Source organism: Acomys minous (assembly GCF_964271855.1).
Source record: "Acomys minous genome assembly, chromosome: 1".
Taxonomy (NCBI): domain Eukaryota; kingdom Metazoa; phylum Chordata; class Mammalia; order Rodentia; family Muridae; genus Acomys; species Acomys minous.
In genome coordinates this window covers 88,653,977-88,670,764 of record NC_140483.1, presented here as the reverse complement: position 1 = coordinate 88,670,764, position 16,788 = coordinate 88,653,977, and the positions used below count along the sequence as shown (strand labels likewise).

General features: G+C 50.0%; 1 protein-coding gene across 4 annotated transcripts in view; it reads right to left on the bottom strand.

Moving 5' to 3' along the window:
• The window catches only part of FRMPD1 (FERM and PDZ domain containing 1), a 145,629-nt gene that overhangs the window by 93,521 nt on the left and 35,320 nt on the right, over positions 1-16,788 (bottom strand). Inside the window, exon 1 of one of the 4 annotated variants that reach the window (XM_084778082.1) lies at positions 12,478-12,607. The exons of 1 other annotated variant lie outside the window; for it this stretch is intronic. The gene's annotated coding sequence lies outside the window, so the exon portion shown is untranslated. Of the gene's footprint in view, positions 1-1,556; positions 2,961-3,002; positions 3,023-12,477; positions 12,608-16,788 lie in introns of those variants that run through there. 2 more of the 4 variants (XM_084778085.1, XM_084778084.1) reach the window with 2 other exon arrangements.

The window sequence follows — 16,788 nt, the reverse complement described above, 5'->3', positions numbered from 1 at the left end:
CTTGCAGAGTGGCTTGTTCAGCCAAGCTGCATATCCTAGGAGCCTCTGTGCACAAAGGTCAATCGATTCCAAAAATTTTTATTTTTTTCATTCTAGGAAGGCCCCTAACACAAAGCATCTCTGTAGGGATTTTCCACACTGACAATTCCAGGTCAGGGCAAAAAATTCAATTCTTCCCCATTCATGTTTTCATGCAGGCAGCAAAGAGGCCCAGATAATTCTTCCCAGAGGGCCAAGAGGGCTGAACATTCCCCCAAGTTCATCAGACTCCCTGGGCTTCAGATACATTCCCTACTGTAGAGAGCCTCAGGCTAAGTTGCTGGATTTCTTCCCCCCACCCTTCCCACCCCACCCAGTGACCTACACAAAACTGAGAGCTGCCTGCCTCCCCCGCCCCCAAGCACAGTCCCAGAGGTTGAGAACAAGACTCTCCAGGCAGCTAATTGGCAGTCTGCACTGATGCATAAAATGCAGCGTCAATGGTGCAGGCACCTACAGGAATCACTGGAGCCAGCTAGGGAAGCAACCTCCACACTCACAGAAGTTGGTGACAACCAGCTGCGGGAAGAATAAAACCCAAGTCCCCCTCCCCACAGGAAGGGGGCGGAGGCAGGAGGTTTCGTGAATTCAAGACCGATAGAGAAAGTTCCAGGACAGCCAGGGCAACACAGAGAACCACAGGACACTCCCAGGGTTGCTGGGTCACAGGAGATTTCTTTTTTTTTTTTTTTTTTTTTTTTGGTTTTTCGAGACAGGGTTTCTCTGTGTAGCCTTGACTGTCCTGAACTCACTTTGTAGACCAGGCTGGCCTTGAACTTACAGCGATCCGCCTGCCTCTGCCTCCCAAGTGCTGGGATTAAAGGCGTGCGCCACCATGCCCGGCCACAGGAGATTTCTATATAGCCCAGTCCATATTTCTGGTCGGCATTTAATGCCGGGTCGGCACTGAGCCCTCCCAATGGCTCACTCTGGAGGCCAGATGCTGAGCACCCCACGGCACAGGCTCTGCTATCTGAAGAAATTAATGGTGATGATGATGATGGAATGACGAGCAGGGCTACTGTCTCCAAAACCAAAACAAAAATAAAGAATAAGACACAAAAATATCACCAGTCCTTTGGGCTTGAGGAATCAGGAGACTCCGGCTGGAGAGAGGTTAAAGCACACCTACTTGCAAAGGGCCTGAGTTTGAATCCCAGCTCCCAACTGCCCGTAACGCCAGCTCCAGGGAGGTTCAATGGCTCTAGCCTCCAAGGGCACTTGCACTCACATGCACAAACACATATGCACATGTAATTTAGAAATGTTTTAAATCAGGAGGCTGGAGACTTGATGGAATTTGAAATGAAAGGCAATCTAGGGGAAAACTAAGTTTGGCTCTAAACAGTCTCTAACACAAAACAAGCACCTTGCCCACCCCCTGCTTCCCCCCCCCCCCCCACATACACACACAGAGAGAAAGAGAGGGTGTGTGTGTGTGTGGAGAGAGAGAGAGAGAGAGAGAGAGAGAGAGAGAGAGAGAGAGAGAGATTTTTTTTTTTACTATGTAGCCTTACCTGGCCTGGAACTCGCTATAACCAGGCTGGCATTAAATTCACAGAGTCCAGCCTGCTTCTGACTCTGTGCTGGGATTAAAGGTGTGTGTCACCATGGCAGGCCAACCAAAGGAGTCTTCTCTCTCCTCCGTGACAGCTCTTCAGAGAATAGAAAAAGGAGATGAACGCTTTCTGATTCTTCTTGTCTTTTCTGTAGGTGTTTTGTTTTGTTGTTTCCTTTTTTGTTTGTTTGTTTTTTTGTTTTTGGTTTTTCGAGACAGGCTTTCTCTGTGTAGCCTTGGCTGTCCTGGATTCGCTTTGTAGACCACGCTGGCCTCAAACACAGCGATCTGCCTGCCTCTGCCTCCCTAGTGCTGGGATTAAAGGTGTGCACCGCCACTGCCTGGCTTCTTTTCTGTAGTTTTAACACACCATGATAATCAGACAAATAGGCAAATAAATAGACTCTAAGTCATGAAGCCAGGAAAACCTGGTCTGATGGAGGCCTAAGTCGAGAAACATTCCTTGTACCACAACACCTTCAGACTCCAAAGGGTCCTAAGATGAGCCGGTTGGGCCACAGGGCACATCCAGGACAACAAGGCGGAGCTCAGAAGGCTGGGAGCCAGCGCGGGAGCCTCTGCATCCTAGGAGAGTCTGGAGCAGCAAGGACCGCCTCTGAGTTCTTGTTAGCACTTGCTCGGCAGAGCAAACTGACTCCAGGAGAAGGTAGACTCATAAAACCCCAGAGGCCCACATTTGTTCTTAGACAACGTACCTGGTGACCATAGAAAGAACAACAGGATGGCAGGAAGCCAGGAAGCCAGACAGAGGCGGCTACTCCTGTAGGCACAACCATCATCACTCATTCATCTCTTCAGTCAACACAGTTCGCAGAGCCTGTGCCCCGGGGTGCTCAGCTTCTTGCCTCCCAAGCGAGCTATTGGGAGGGCTCAATGCCTATCTGTGAGAAGGTCCCAGAAACATGGGATGGGCAATACAGAAATCCCCTGTGACCAAGCAATCCTGGGAATGTCATTTTGAACTGCAAAGAGGCGGGAGGAAAGATTCCCTCTGCCCAATAAAGGTATCCCATCCTGGACAGCGGGAAAACAGATGTTTCAAAGAAGCTATAGCAAACAAGGCTGGTCAATACGGAAAGCCACCGTCCTCTAGACCCATCAAGCAAAACCACAGTAGAGATCTCCGCCCTGCTCCTACCCAGCCCTTCAGGCTCCAAGGGTGTTCCTTGTGAGTATCTTCCTAACCATGTGAGCCTGAGGTCCTTCAAACATGAGATTCTTATAGTCCAGCTATGGCCCATCAATCCTGGCCCGTGGACATCACCTACAGGCCCTGAATATCATCCGTGAACACTGGACATCACACTGGGTCCCTGGTGAGGCTATAACTCAAAGTTCCTTTGAATGCACAGCTCTGGTTTGCTTCTCCCTCTAAATCTCTTACCCATCCGGGCTTGGTTCAAACGGCAGTCCCTTCTGGAAGCCTTTCTATGTCTTCCGCCAAGGCATGTCCGAGGGTCTCTGTACGGTATAGCACCTTGCCGAGAGCTAAAAGACTGTCAGCTACAGGTGAGGCGGGGACTTGGTGATTCATCTGTCTCCTCCCTCTCCACCTCCCCTGCTCCCTGCCCTGCACAGGTCTCCTTTGGCAAAGCACGGTGAACTGAGATTAGAGCAGCAGCCACAAGGGTGCTTTGGGTAAAAGTGAGGCTGAGGCCTTGGGAGCAATGGGGACAGCACTGGGCAGAATCTGGAGCTGTCCCCTGCTCTCCCTCAGCTCTGCCACCTCCCTGTCAAACCCACCACTCCTGCTTGCTCTAAGACCTTTCAGTGCTCTACACTGCCACATGGTAATGTGAGTTGCAGTTAGAGAGCCTAGAAGCCAGCAGCAGGCTGTGGGTCACATGGAGAAGATGATGAGGCTCTGTATGAGGGGAGAGATCACACACCAACATCTTTACCAGGGCTGCCAATGGAATACTTCCTGATTTTTTAAAAATAGAAATAGATGTGTATATGCATCCTAAGAAAATAAATGATTTTCTTCAAGTTCAATAAGGACTAAATTAGGAGAAAAAGACAAGGACATAAGACTCCCCTGGCCTATCTCTTCTGTTCAGAGCACATTCACTGGGGGACCGTCTGTATGTCTAAGAATGGCTGGTGTATGTTTTAACAGCAGCAGCCTCTTCCCATTGATAAAACTCCACTGACAAGCCAGCGCATGCTGCTGAAGTGAGGGTGTGGACCAGAAAGACCTGCATGTCTATGTGCAGCCTAATCTTCAGAGGCCCCCTCCCCCTCTCCCCCGAAAACAGGGAGAGAAATGAGCAGAACATCATGAGCACCCAGAACAGCAGCTGGGAGGCTAAAGGAAAGAGTGAAAGCAGGGGACCAGAAAGCAGAGGCCAGGGTGGTGCTGGAACATTCCAGTAATCCCAGCACCAGGAGGCTGAGTCAGGAGAGCAGGATCAAAGTTTGAGGTTAGCCCATCCAAATACAGACAGACAGACAGACACGGGAACACACAGACACACACCACCAGGGGCTGGAAAGATGACTGGTTATTTTGCACTGGCAGCTCTTGCAGATGACCTGGGTTCAATTCCCAGCACCCACATGGCAGCTCACAGAGGGTACCAGGCATGACATGCATGTGGTACAGACACATGCAGATAAACAGACACACAAACAGAAAGACACACAGACAGACAGACAGACAGACAGACAGACACACACACACACACACACGAAATGTGATGATGATGATGATGATGATGATGATGATGATGATAAAGATTTATGCAGAGGCAGGTGGATCTCTGAGATGGAGGCCAGCCTGGTCTACAGAGTGAGTTACAGGACAGCCTGGGCTACACAGAGAAACCCTGTCTCCAGAAAACAAAAAGATTTTCCAAACAAAGAGAATGTAAAGAAAAGAGAGAGCCAAGAGCTAAGTGAAACCCCTTCCCCGCCCCTCACCAGAAGATCTGTGCAAAACTCAAGTGAAGGAATCTGTAAATATGCTCTTCTGTGGGAACAAAGGGACTTTGTGCGTAGAGCCTGCTGCTGGGTTTTAGATAAGCACCTGGCTGGATTGTGCAGGTAGACCCGTCAGGAATGCCTTTCTAAGAGCAAAGCAGAGAGACTTGACATAGAGCGGAAGAGAGACTGGAGAAGCAGTGAAGTCACTCAGCAAGCAATACCAACAGCTACCAGAGGTTGAAAAGGCAAAGAAAGGGTCCTCCTCACTTCCGCCGCCACACAGAAGACAGCAAGGTCAAATCCTTGAGTTTGCATTTGGGACTTCCTATGGATCTCCTCAGCTTTAAAGGCCATGGTGGGATGGTTTGTTACAGCAGTCACCGGGGACTAATACAGCACTAAGTAGCAGCCTGACAGAGAAGGGTCTGAGTTCCAGGCCACCTGGTACCTCACCACTGTTCCAGATCCCACGGGGCTCCAGCAATGTACTTAACCCTCCCGACTGGCCCAACCCAGGGCCCAGAAGGACCCATGGAGGGACACGCCAGCACACGCTGCACTAATGAAACAGGAACTTAGAAGCTGCTTTGGCTAAAAAGCACGGTCTCCTCACTTGAGCCCACAAGATAACTAAAAAGCAAGATGAAGGCCTCATTCTGTGCCTGTCTCCTTTACCATGGGTCACCTGTTTACCTGGGATGGGCGGCGGCTGTGTGTTAATCACTCAAGGAATGTCCCCTTTCAGAGTGAAGAGTGTCTCTTTGGATTACAAGTACTTCAAGGGACGGTCCTCAGCCCAATTGAGGGACATGACCCATGAGAGTGGGGTGGCACCCTGGAGCCCCTAACTTCTCCTCTCAATCAATATGAAGCTCTTTGGACACCTCCCACCCCTCTGCCCCCGCAAGACCAAAACTAAAGGCTTTGAAAGCACAGCGAACCCAGGATTATTGAACTACACAAACCTCTTGCCCCTTGTTCCTCCATTCAAACCTAAGCTCATGTCAGTGCCCCAGTGATGGACTTGGGAGGTCATTGGACCAATGCGCCCCAGTGAACAAACCTCTCTCTGCCTGATCCTTGCTTGCTGGGGCTGCTGGAGGACAGGCTCTGACTCTAACTCCAGATACACTAAAACAAATACAGACCTTGAAGTGAGGTGACAGAAGCCCTGTGTCAGATCTGTCCTAACAGGACCCCTGCACAGCTGCACCCTATATTGCTCTTTTCATGGCCCTAGACAATACTGAGATACTAAGATACCCCAAGAAATCTAGACCAGGGCCCCGATCCAACACTCTGAATGTCTAAGTGGCTATGGTCAGGAAGAAGGAATAGGGTTTTTTGGTGGAGAGAGAGGGTTGGGGTGCTCAAGGAGCGGAATCAAGGCAACAGGGCAACCACTGCTAAGAGGAAATAAAAAGTGTCTGAATTCTCCCATCCTACTTCTAACCGGGTCTGACCCTGCTTAGCTTCTAGGATGAGTTCACGTGCATTCTGGGTGGTATGGCTGTAGACCATCCTTCTAAATTCTGGGTTGGCAACTAAGGACACAGCAAGTAACTCAGCAACTAAACATATTAACATGTACATGAGCCCCGCCGTGGGTGTTTTGGGGGGAGGTGGGTTGTTAGGGAAGGTTAAGAGGCTGTAGCTCACACCTGGTCATATTCTGGGTACTCTGGACAGCACAGCTCGTCAGCCTGCTCATCCGTCTTCTCTTAAGTCAAGATCTCAGAGAAAGCAGCACTGTCACGTCTGGATAAAGTCCTCTGAAGCTCTTTCCGCTCAGGATTTTGAAATCCTGCCATGCTGCCCTTTTAACAGAAACTGTTGGGTTCTCAGATCATTCCTCAGGGGAGGTCAAAAGAATACACTTTTATAATTTCAGATTTGCTTCCACCTCTTGTCTGGTCTGTGAAGTGTGTGTGTGTGTGTGTGTGTGTGTGTGTGTGTGTGTGTGTGTGTGTGTGTTTCTTTCTCTCCAAAAAAAGAACCAGCATTAAGGATGCACATCATTTAACAGCTGGCTTTGGAAATGAAGCCTGAACCATTTTTAACCACTGCAAATATCTGATGAATCCCTGAAATCATGTCACATCAGTGGAAATAGCAGCTACTGCTTCACATCAACTGGCAAAGCACCAAGCCAGGCTTCTCACTGTCCCTCGGGCAGATAGTTAATCGGAAAACAAAGCAAAACAAACTGTCCTGTTGGAGAGCTGCAGAACGGGATCTACACTTCCCCCAAACAAACATTAGCTGCTGCTGCTTCCGGGCGCATCTATTCACTGCATGCACTGGACTATGGAAACAATACAACCGCATGCACACATCAAGATTGTGTGTGTCGGATGGCACTGAGCACACAGGCATATATGACATATGAAAGCTTACTGGATCAGATCTTTTGGCACAATAAAGAATACTTTTTATAAAATGGTTCAGTGGGTAAAGGTGTTAGCTTGGTTATTTGAGTTCCTCCCTCCTCTACTTTCTTTCTTTCTTTCTTTCTTTCTTTTTTTTTTTTTTTTTTGGTTTTTCAAGATAGGCTTTCTTTGTGTAGCCTTGACTGTCCTGGACTCAATTTGTAAACCAGGCTGGCCTTGAACTCAGAGATCCTCCTGCCTCTGCCTCCCAAGTGCTGGGATTAAAGGCATACACCACCATGGCCGGCCCCAGTAATTTCTTAAAAGAATGCTTTCTCTACACTACTATTGTTCAAAGCCCCAAGGTCCAAACACACACAGCATGTCTACTAAAATTAGGTCACAATGAAAAACTGAATTCCAATTTCCTCAATTTTGAGGCAGCATCAACTCCTTACTGGATAAGGCCGTAATTTAGAGACAGGAGAACTGCACAAGGAAGCTCAGCTGAGGACCACACGCAGCAGCAGTGTGCTTCAGGCTTTACTCAGACTACTTCTGATCTCAGCGAAGTCCCAGGCTTTTGCCCATCTTGAGCAGGAGGAGAGTGAGGGAGCTGGCATTTGAGCTAGGCACTATGACAGGAGGGTGCAGTGGGGAGAGGTGGGGCACTGTAGCAGCTGCCATTCTGGGGCCTTCTTGTGGCACAGGTGACTACACACAGTCTCTCAAGCAACTGCTTCTCCACGAACAGTAGCAATGGCTGTAGGAGGTCAGGGGTTGCTGAGCATGGAGACAAGCTGATTAAAAAGACGTCACAGTGGAGGTAGCACTAGAGCTTGGTCTTCACCTAATACAGTCGAGACCAGTAAGGTTAGGCACGTGCTAGGCAAAGACAAGATGAGAGCGGCAAAGGCCTAGAGACATGGAGATGAGGGACCAAGAATGGACCAGGACAGGGGTGAAGGAGAAAAGCATATGCCGTGTACATCAGTAAGTAGCTAAGGGGCATGACTTTGGGCTTGTAGTAAGAAAAGGCAAGGAAATAGGGAAGAGAGATGAAGGGAAAGGAAGAGCCGGGCGTGGTGGCGCACTCCTTTTATCCTAGCACTTGGGAGGCAGAGGCAGGTGGATCTCTGTGGGTTTGAGGCCAGCCTGGTTTATAGAGCAAATCCAGGACAGCCAGGGCTCCATCACAAAAAACCCTGCCTCAAAAAACCAAGAAAGAGAAAGAGAAAAACTGAGGGGGAGGGAGAGGGAGAAAGGGAGAGAGGGAAAGAGGGAGGGAGGGAGGGAGGGAGGGAGGGTGAAGAGAGAGAGAGAGAGAGAGAGAGAGAGAGAGAGAGAGAGAGAGAGAGAGAGAGAGAGAGAGAGAGAGAGAGAGAGAGAGAGAGAGAGAGAGAGAGAGTGTGTGTGTGTAATGGAAGGAGAGAGGACAAGAGACCATGAAGAATGTCAACTGACCGTGCCGTTCCCAAGATCAGCGGCAGCTGAGACCTGGTGACCCCTCTCCAGAACTCTTGAAATGACTCGCCACTGCAGGCACAGAAAGCTTAGTCCAGAATATGCCTAGTAACGGTAGGAACAGCATCTGTGCAGACAGCCGTGGCATCCCTGAACACATCAAGACTGCAGGCTTTGGGGCTTGCTGTTCCTGCCACCTGGGATAGTCCTTGTTCACTTCTGTTTGGTGTTTATCACACACAGGACAGGCCTCTGAGATTGTTTGTTTATTTGTTTTTGTTTTTTGTTTTTTTGAGACAGGGTTTCTCTGTCCTGGATCCCTTTCCAGGCTGGCCTCGAACTCACCACAATCCGCCTGCCTCTGCCTCCCGAGTGCTGGGATTAAAGGCATGCACCACCATGACCGGTCTTTATTTATTTATTTTTTTAATTGGGGATTAAGGAGGTGGCTTAGGAGTTAAGAGCACTTGCCACTCTGGCAGAGAACCTGAGTTCAGTCCCCAAAATCCACCTGGTGGCTCACAACCATCCATAATTTCAGTTCCAAAGGACCCAATGCCCTCTTCTGACCTCTGAGGCCACCAGGCACACACCTGGTACCCAGACATACATACAGGCAAGCAAAACACTCATACACATAAAATAAATCTAATAAGTATATAATTTATTTGTGTGTGCGTGCACACACACTTTTGAAGGCAGCATGGCATGCTCATGACAGTCAGAGACAACTTTTAGGAAATGGTTCTCTCTTCCCACCGTGTGAGACCCAGGAATCGAACTCAGGTCATCAGGCTTGGCAGCATGTGCCTTTACCTACGGAGCCACTTCTTCAGCCTTACACGTGTCAACACATTTAATTCTCATGACAAATTATCAAGTAGGTACAACACTCTCCCTAGTAAGCAAATAACAAAATAGAATCCCAGAAGGAAGATCAAATAACCTGGAGCTGCTGAGACGGTTCAGAGGGTTAAAATGCTCCCGCTACCAAGTCCTACAGGGAGTTCAACTCCCAGGATCCACAGGATAGAAGGAGAGAACCAATTCCCACAGGTTGTCTTGTCCTCTGGCCTCCATATATGCACTGTGGCACACATACTCCTGAAATTTTCATTTGTTTGTTTGTGACAGGGTCTCTCTGTGTAGCCTTGGCTGTCCTGGACTCACTTTATAGACCAGGCTGACCTCGAACTCACAAAGCTCCACCTGCCTCTGCCTCCCTGAGTGCTGGGACTATAGGTGTGCGCCACAGCACCCGGCCTCACACAATTTTTAAAATGCTAGATAACCTAAAGGTAGAATGTATGCAGAGTAAGGGCTAATAAGCAAATGCAGGCCGTGTGGCCCAAACCTGTATTCTCTTTCGGGAAGCTTCAGCACAGCCCTTCGCGGCTCCTTTGCTGTGGTGTCTGAGGACCCGATGTCACCATGCTCCATGCCTATCACTTTCTCTCATACTGCCCTGAGTGTCCCCTTCCCAGCACAACCCATAATTGCCTTACTTATGTGTGTAGTTGGTCATCCTGTTTCTTTAGCGAGAACATCAACTCCAGCGAGGCAGAGACCTTCTCTGGCTCACAGTCGCCATCCTATGAGTAACCAACCGCTAAGTGAGTAAGGGAGAGAGCGCCGGGGTTGCTATGCTGTGCTCAACAGAGTGATGAAGTACTGGGTGATCTTCTTCGCCCTCTCGTCCTATTCAACTTTGGCCACTGTATGTGTCCAGCCGAAGGGAGCCAGGGCCCACTTCCCAGCATCTACAGACAAAGCTGACATGGATATAACCCACTGTCTGGTCCTTCAGCCTGGGTCCTTGAGCACACACTGATAAGCTAGTGGGAGGCAGGGACGGAGGCTTCTGTAACCTCCACCACTTTCAGTATTTACAGGACACTGGAAGCTGTTCGTGTCCCTATCTGATCTGAAACCCCCTTCAGATAGCAAGTGTCAGTGTCTGGGGTCAGGACATTCCCCGAGAATGAACACGCTGTCACAGGAGTTCTACCCTGCAAGAAAGGTTCTAAGTCAATGCACAAGCTATGACAAAGACGCCTTTTTTTATATTCCACTAGTGCACAGCCAACATACCGAACTTGCTGTCCATGGACACGTTAGAAAAGGAACCAGCTCTGACCCAACACCTATTACATACAAACACCATGCTGGGCACTTACACCTGTGATCTCTCTTGTACATTGCCAATCATCTTTAGTCTCCTTTGACAAGTGAGAAAAGTGACACTCAGAGGCCCCAAATCCCACAGCCAGTGCAGACCAACACATTCCCCACCGTCCTCTGCTCTCAGAAGGCTCCCCTTCCCACCTGTTGAGATCCCCACCTTTCCGCATGCCAGCACTCCAGCTCTCCAGCTGGAATTCCTAGTCAAGTCTCACAAGGCCCAGCAGATGAAGCCAGGAGCCCGGTGGTGGAAGTCTGCATTCCCCACAAGAACCTCACTCAGGCCATGCAGTCAGGAGAACCTGTCAGTAATTGTCTTCATTTCTTCCCAAATGAGTGTAAGAAAGTGCCCGCAAATTAGCCTCGGAATTCAGAGTATCACGTGGGAAAAGACAAACTTAAGTGTCACAACCCCACCCAGACACACACACACACACACACACACACAAACTCCGCATTCTCTGCAGCCCTTTGACTTCATGAAGCTTGAAACCTAAAGCCAGGATGTCAAGGAATGACATCAAGTAAAATAGTTTCCATGAGATGTCTCTCACTAGGCAAACACTAATTGCAGCGCAAGAGACTCGGCAAAGGGACAACGCTCACCTTCCACCACACCGGCTGGTATCTCATTCTCAGCTTCGCTCTGGCTGCACCAGAATTCACCAATCCCGGAAGTCAGGACGTGTCCTTTCTGAACTGCAGGCCTCTTGAGCCCCATGTACACGCACAACACCCACCAGGGGACTCCTGAGTAACAGTGAGTTTCCATGTCCTAGACTGGAAAGCATCTCAACCTCCCTTTAGACTGGAAATAAGCATCTGCTAGCCTCCTTCAGGCCCCTACAACAGAGCATCATCTTCGTCCCCCAATTTTGTGAGGTTTTTGCAAAAAAAAATAACCGCCTAACAAACAGAAACATTTCCTGATCTATAAGCCACTTTGAAAACAAATCATTATGCCAATGAATATTTTATGATGGGCCAATGCACCGGAGGCAAGGCGTGCTTTCACCAACCCTTGCCATGTCTATTTTGAGACTCCTAGAGCAAACTCCAAATGCTTCCTTTATTTTTCCAAACACCGATTTGTAAGTGCTGGATAGATTCTTCTTGAATTCATGGCTCCAGCCAAACTGACCCTCCATGGCAAAACTCAGAGTCTCCTCTTCTGTAGAGCTTAAAGCTAACCCACCGCAAAGAACATCTCATGAACACTACTTTCACCCAAACCAGCCCAAACCGTGGACTTGCACAAGGTCACACAGCCTGGATGGCCTCGGGACACCTAACTCTGGGAGCTCCTCCATTTCCAGAGGCTGTCGCCACACCCATCCTTAAGATCAGCCAAGGCTGCTGAGGGTTAGCGACGTGACCCCTCCCCCCAACACTGACTTTTTAAGTCTCCAACATTGCTCTTCACTCCCGGTGAGCTCTGGAGCTGAAACACTCTCCAGGTGCCCCTCTATCTAAACAGAGGAATATAGGCATGCTACTTTAGTCGATTCCTGGAGAACAACTCAACCCACTCCGATCCAGGTGTGGCTGGACAAGGAGGGCTCATCTGAGGTCACTAAGAAAGTTGGCGCTGGCAGCGGCCGCACCTGAACCCAGGTCTGCCTCCGGGCTGGCTGCTCCTCCCACTAACACCGTGCAGTCATCGGAAACTTAAGGCACACAGATCCCATGTACAGAGTTAACCGTTGCAGGTTCCAAGCAAGCCAGCAGCCAAACCACTAGCACCAGGAGTGAGGACACGAGGGGTGGCGCGGGTCACCCGGGAGCGCAGAGTGGAGGGCGGCGCGGAAGAAGCCGAGGAGCAGCTCCGGGAGGTGCAGGCCTGGGGTGTGGGGACCCAGGTCCTCCCCCAAAACTTTGCAGCGGCGCCGGGGGGGGGGGGGGGAGTGGGCTTGCCCTTACCTGCAGAGGTGGCGCCGCCCGCGCGCACGCGGAACCGGCGGGAGCAGTGGCGGGGCGCCCCGCCCAGCGGCGGCCACTGTAGCGGGCCGGGCTCGGGCAGCGGCTCGGCTCGGGCTCCGCCTCCCGCGCGGCGGCTGCAGCCGGAGTGGGGGAGACGCCGGGCCCGGTTGCGCCCGCGCCGTCTGGCGGCGGCAGGTGCTGAGGCTGCAGCTGCGAGGCCGCCAGCTGCCGGCGCCGCGACCCCCGCCCCGGGGGAGGAGCCCCGCGCGCCGCCCACGAGGGCTCGGGAGGTCCTGGCCCGCCGCAGTGGGCGGTCCTGCTCCCACCCGGGCCCTTCCTCCGCTAGCCTACCCTAGCTCACCCGCCGGGGGACACTGAGGCCGGGAGAGGAAAGGGACACCCCAAGGTCACCGAGGCCCGCAGCCTGAGCTGGAACCCAGAATGACCCTCTCCTATGCTCTGCCTTCCCAGCTCTCTTACCCCGTGGTAGGAGACCCTGGAAAACACAGAGGACCTTTATTCTTCCCTTGTCTCCCAACCCTGGTCACCAGACTCTCCTGCTGAGGGAAATGGAAGGGAGTGGGGCCCACTATAGGCACTGGTGACCACTACCCCAGCTTCTGCCGGGAGTATCCATACTCCCTAATCTTTGTGTTCTCCGAGGAGGGCCGGGTAGGGGGAGTGGGGGAGATGGGGGGCGGGGCGGGTGGATCGGATTGGAAAACCTAGAAGCCCTAAACTGCTGGGGTACCCTGGGTCTCAACATTCATAACCCCTTCTGATCCCAGCCAGCTAGACAGGTAACCCAGTTCCGATGTTACAACCCTACCACCTTTCTCTCCTCTTGCAAGTCTCTTAAAATGAAATAGCTGCACTTCCAGATTTATGCTGTCCTAGACACTGGAGAAGCGGCCTCCAGAAAAACAGAGTCCTTGTTTCCTAGAACGTACAATGTAGCCGACTTGAGTACCCATGACACTATCCTGCCTGATGGAGGGGACGCCCTCCACACAACCACCCAGACCACCAACTGGAAAGGCATTCCAGGCCTAGGACCAGAAAGAATACAGACCTCAGGATGTTGCAGATTTCAATGAAACAGGGGCCGAAAGAGAGCTGAGTTGAGGAGTTAAAGAAGGCGCCTCCTGGTCAATATCCTGTGTTATTACTGGCGTCCGTTCACAGGAGGAGTTTTGAGGATGGAAGAGGCATCACCGGATTATCAAATTAGGCCGTTCTGGGAGTCAAACAGAGCCCAGACAGACAGGACCCGGAATCCAAGGACAGGCCTGAAAAGCAACGGATCAGCCCTTGGACCTTGCAAACTAATGTGGCCTGGATGAAGGCAGACACTCAAGCATCTACCAGGTCCCTAGCCTCCATCCCCAAAACAGGCCACTCTCCTGTGAGCGTCCCATCTGTGGAAGACCCCATTCCACGGGCCGATGAATCCTGTGCCTCTCTTCCCCATTTCTGTTCTAGACAAAGGTGTACGTAGTTATGTACCAGGGTTAGCACCACTGGGAGAAGTGGGCAGAAACGGAAGATTCAGAGGCCATGGTAGGTATAAAGTCAACTTTAAGAAAATTAAATATATTCCACAATAGCCCATGAACTGACAATTTATGACAATGTTTAATTGAAAGACTATGCCACAGACAAAGATTAATAACTGAACTATGGAGGCAGAGGCAAACGGATCTCTGTGAGTTCGAGGCCAGCCTGGTTTACAAAGTGAGTCCAGGACAGCCAAGGCTACACAGAGAAACCCTGTCTTGAAAAACCACCAAAAAAAAAAAAAAAAGTAAACAAAACAACAACAAAACCCTGAACTATGTTATGTACACAGGACAGATCAAACACCAGCTAGGGCACTTGTCACACAGGAAAGTGAGAACTCAGCCCAGTCGTCTGACAAGAACAAAAATTTTTCCCATCAGGTCTGATCCTGTCCTCCACAATTTCCTAGCTGCCTAGGTGGGCAGTGTCTTTCAAACAGGACGGCCCTTGGCTTCTGAGGCCTGGCTCAGCGTGGGATGCTCCTGGGTGCTCCCTCCTGACAGCTCCTGCACTGTTCCTCCCTCATCTGCCAGCCTGGGAGATCCCACCGTCCCAGGCATTCTTGACCTGCTGGACTTCTTTCTCCTTCTACTCTTGTGGAGCAATTCTTCTTCTTAATTGTATTAGGACAGACTCACTGTACAAGTGAAGGACTTCCTTGTGATGTTTTCATTCAGGCACATCATGTACTCTGACCACATACCCCCCCCTTCCTCACCGTTCCCCTCCCTTTTAGTGTGTTCTTTCTCTCTGCCAACAGTCTCCCACTGTCAAGTCTACATGCACACATAGAATCTAAATTGTATGTAAGAATAAACATTATTTGTCTCTATGCATCTGACTCTTATGGTCTGTGTGACTCAAGTCCAATGGCTCTTTGCTCCAAACCCAGACACGCAAACAACTGCTGAATGCCTGAATGCCCTTCCAGGGCCCCAGGCTCAAACTCATGTATCCCCCCTAAATTGTGTTGCCCTGTCTCTCCTTGTGATGGTACCATCTTCCTACAGGCACCAGAAGCCAAGTGAGCATTCTGTTCCTCCTGTGCCTCATCCCTAGTGATCACTAAATCCAGTCCAGCCTGCTTCTTTAGCATCTTACCCATAATCCTCCTCTTCATTGTTGTATTGCCCTTGTCTCAGTTTACAGTCTTTGTTTTATAAAGAGAGAGAGAGAGAGAGAGAGAGAGAGAGAGAGAGAGTATGAGTGTGTGTGTACACGCGTGTGCATGCATGCACACCCCTGCATACAAGCATGCAGATGCCCATGAGGCCAGAAGCATCGGAATCCTGGAGGCAGAGTAACGGGCTGTTTTGAGTCACCTGTCGTGGGTACTGGGAACTCCAAGTGCTGGGCTCAAAGGCCTGCACCACCATGCCTGGCAATCAATGCTCTCCTACACCTGTACACCCACTTCCACTCCCTGCCCACCTGCCCACCAAACACCTGTATTCCCAGGCAATGAAAGACAGGAGCTTTGTGCTGAAAATACAGACTTGAGCCAAGGCACCTGGGTTCAAACGCCAGTGCTGCCAATGTTCTAGCCCTGTGTGATTTGGGAGGGGAAAGTTCTAGAGCATCAGTTCTGAGTTTCAACCTGGCAATGCTCTAAATTCAGCTTGGGGGCAGAAGGATAGCCTGCTAGCCAGTGCTGTCAGTGATGCTTATAACCATAAGCTGCTAGCTGCTCACAGCCATGCGGCTCGCTCTGCTTACTCTACAGAGAAGGAAGCACAGACTCCAAAAACCGAGTACCTTACCTATGACTAAAGCAGCAGCCCTGAGTTCCATATAGGATTCTGAATTTCTCACAACTAAAGACTTTGCACAAACGTTCACCGCCTCTAGGAGGCCTCCTCAGCCCCCCACCTACCATGCCTGATAGACAAACTTGTTGTCCTTTAAACTATTTTCTGTTCCTTCAAGCCCCTCTAGTCTCCCTCTGTGCATCTGGTAAACTTGCACATCCATCACGTGTGCACACACCGACACCCACATTTCTTACAGTGGTTTGCTAGCAAGTCTGTCTTCTTGGGACCCCTTTGAAAGAGATAATGCCTTATTGGGTTTTGTCTTCCTAGTATGCCATAAATATATCTGAGCGAATAAATAAATCAGCAAAAAAAAAGTATATATATGGTACTCAGAGTTTTACCCTAACAGCTGTCATTTGGAGATCAGTCACTCCTAGTGTCATCCTCTGTCACCCAGAAGAGTGATTTCTGATGAGAGGACAGTATCCGATGATGCTGTATCATTACAGGGCGAGACACAGCGAGACAGCTATTTGGTTGTGCCTTGTCCCTTTCAGATGTCTCTCCTTTTTTTAGTGACACCATATAATAACCCATAATGAGACTCCATGTTGCATCCTAATGAGAGTTCCCGATTAAAACATCTGAGGCTTTAATTTATTTCCCATAAGTACCATTTCAGCTCAAAGTTTGCTTTCTCTATGGCAGTGCGGGTGCCATTTGTCATCTGCTAAGTGCCCATACCTTCCCTTCTCTCTATTAATCTTCTTTGAATTCAAATATTCCTATGAACGGACTTAATAGTGTGTGTTTCTATACCATTTCCTTCTTAGAATGCCCAGCTCTTCCTGACTGCACATCTATTGTTCCCAAAATAGAACACTTTACTGCTTCAAATTTCAGCTCTACTGTCTGCAGAGATTTAGGATGACAAGTATTCCTCAGAACGATCAAATTCCATAAGGTTAAAAGGAAGAACAAAGCACCTGACCCCACC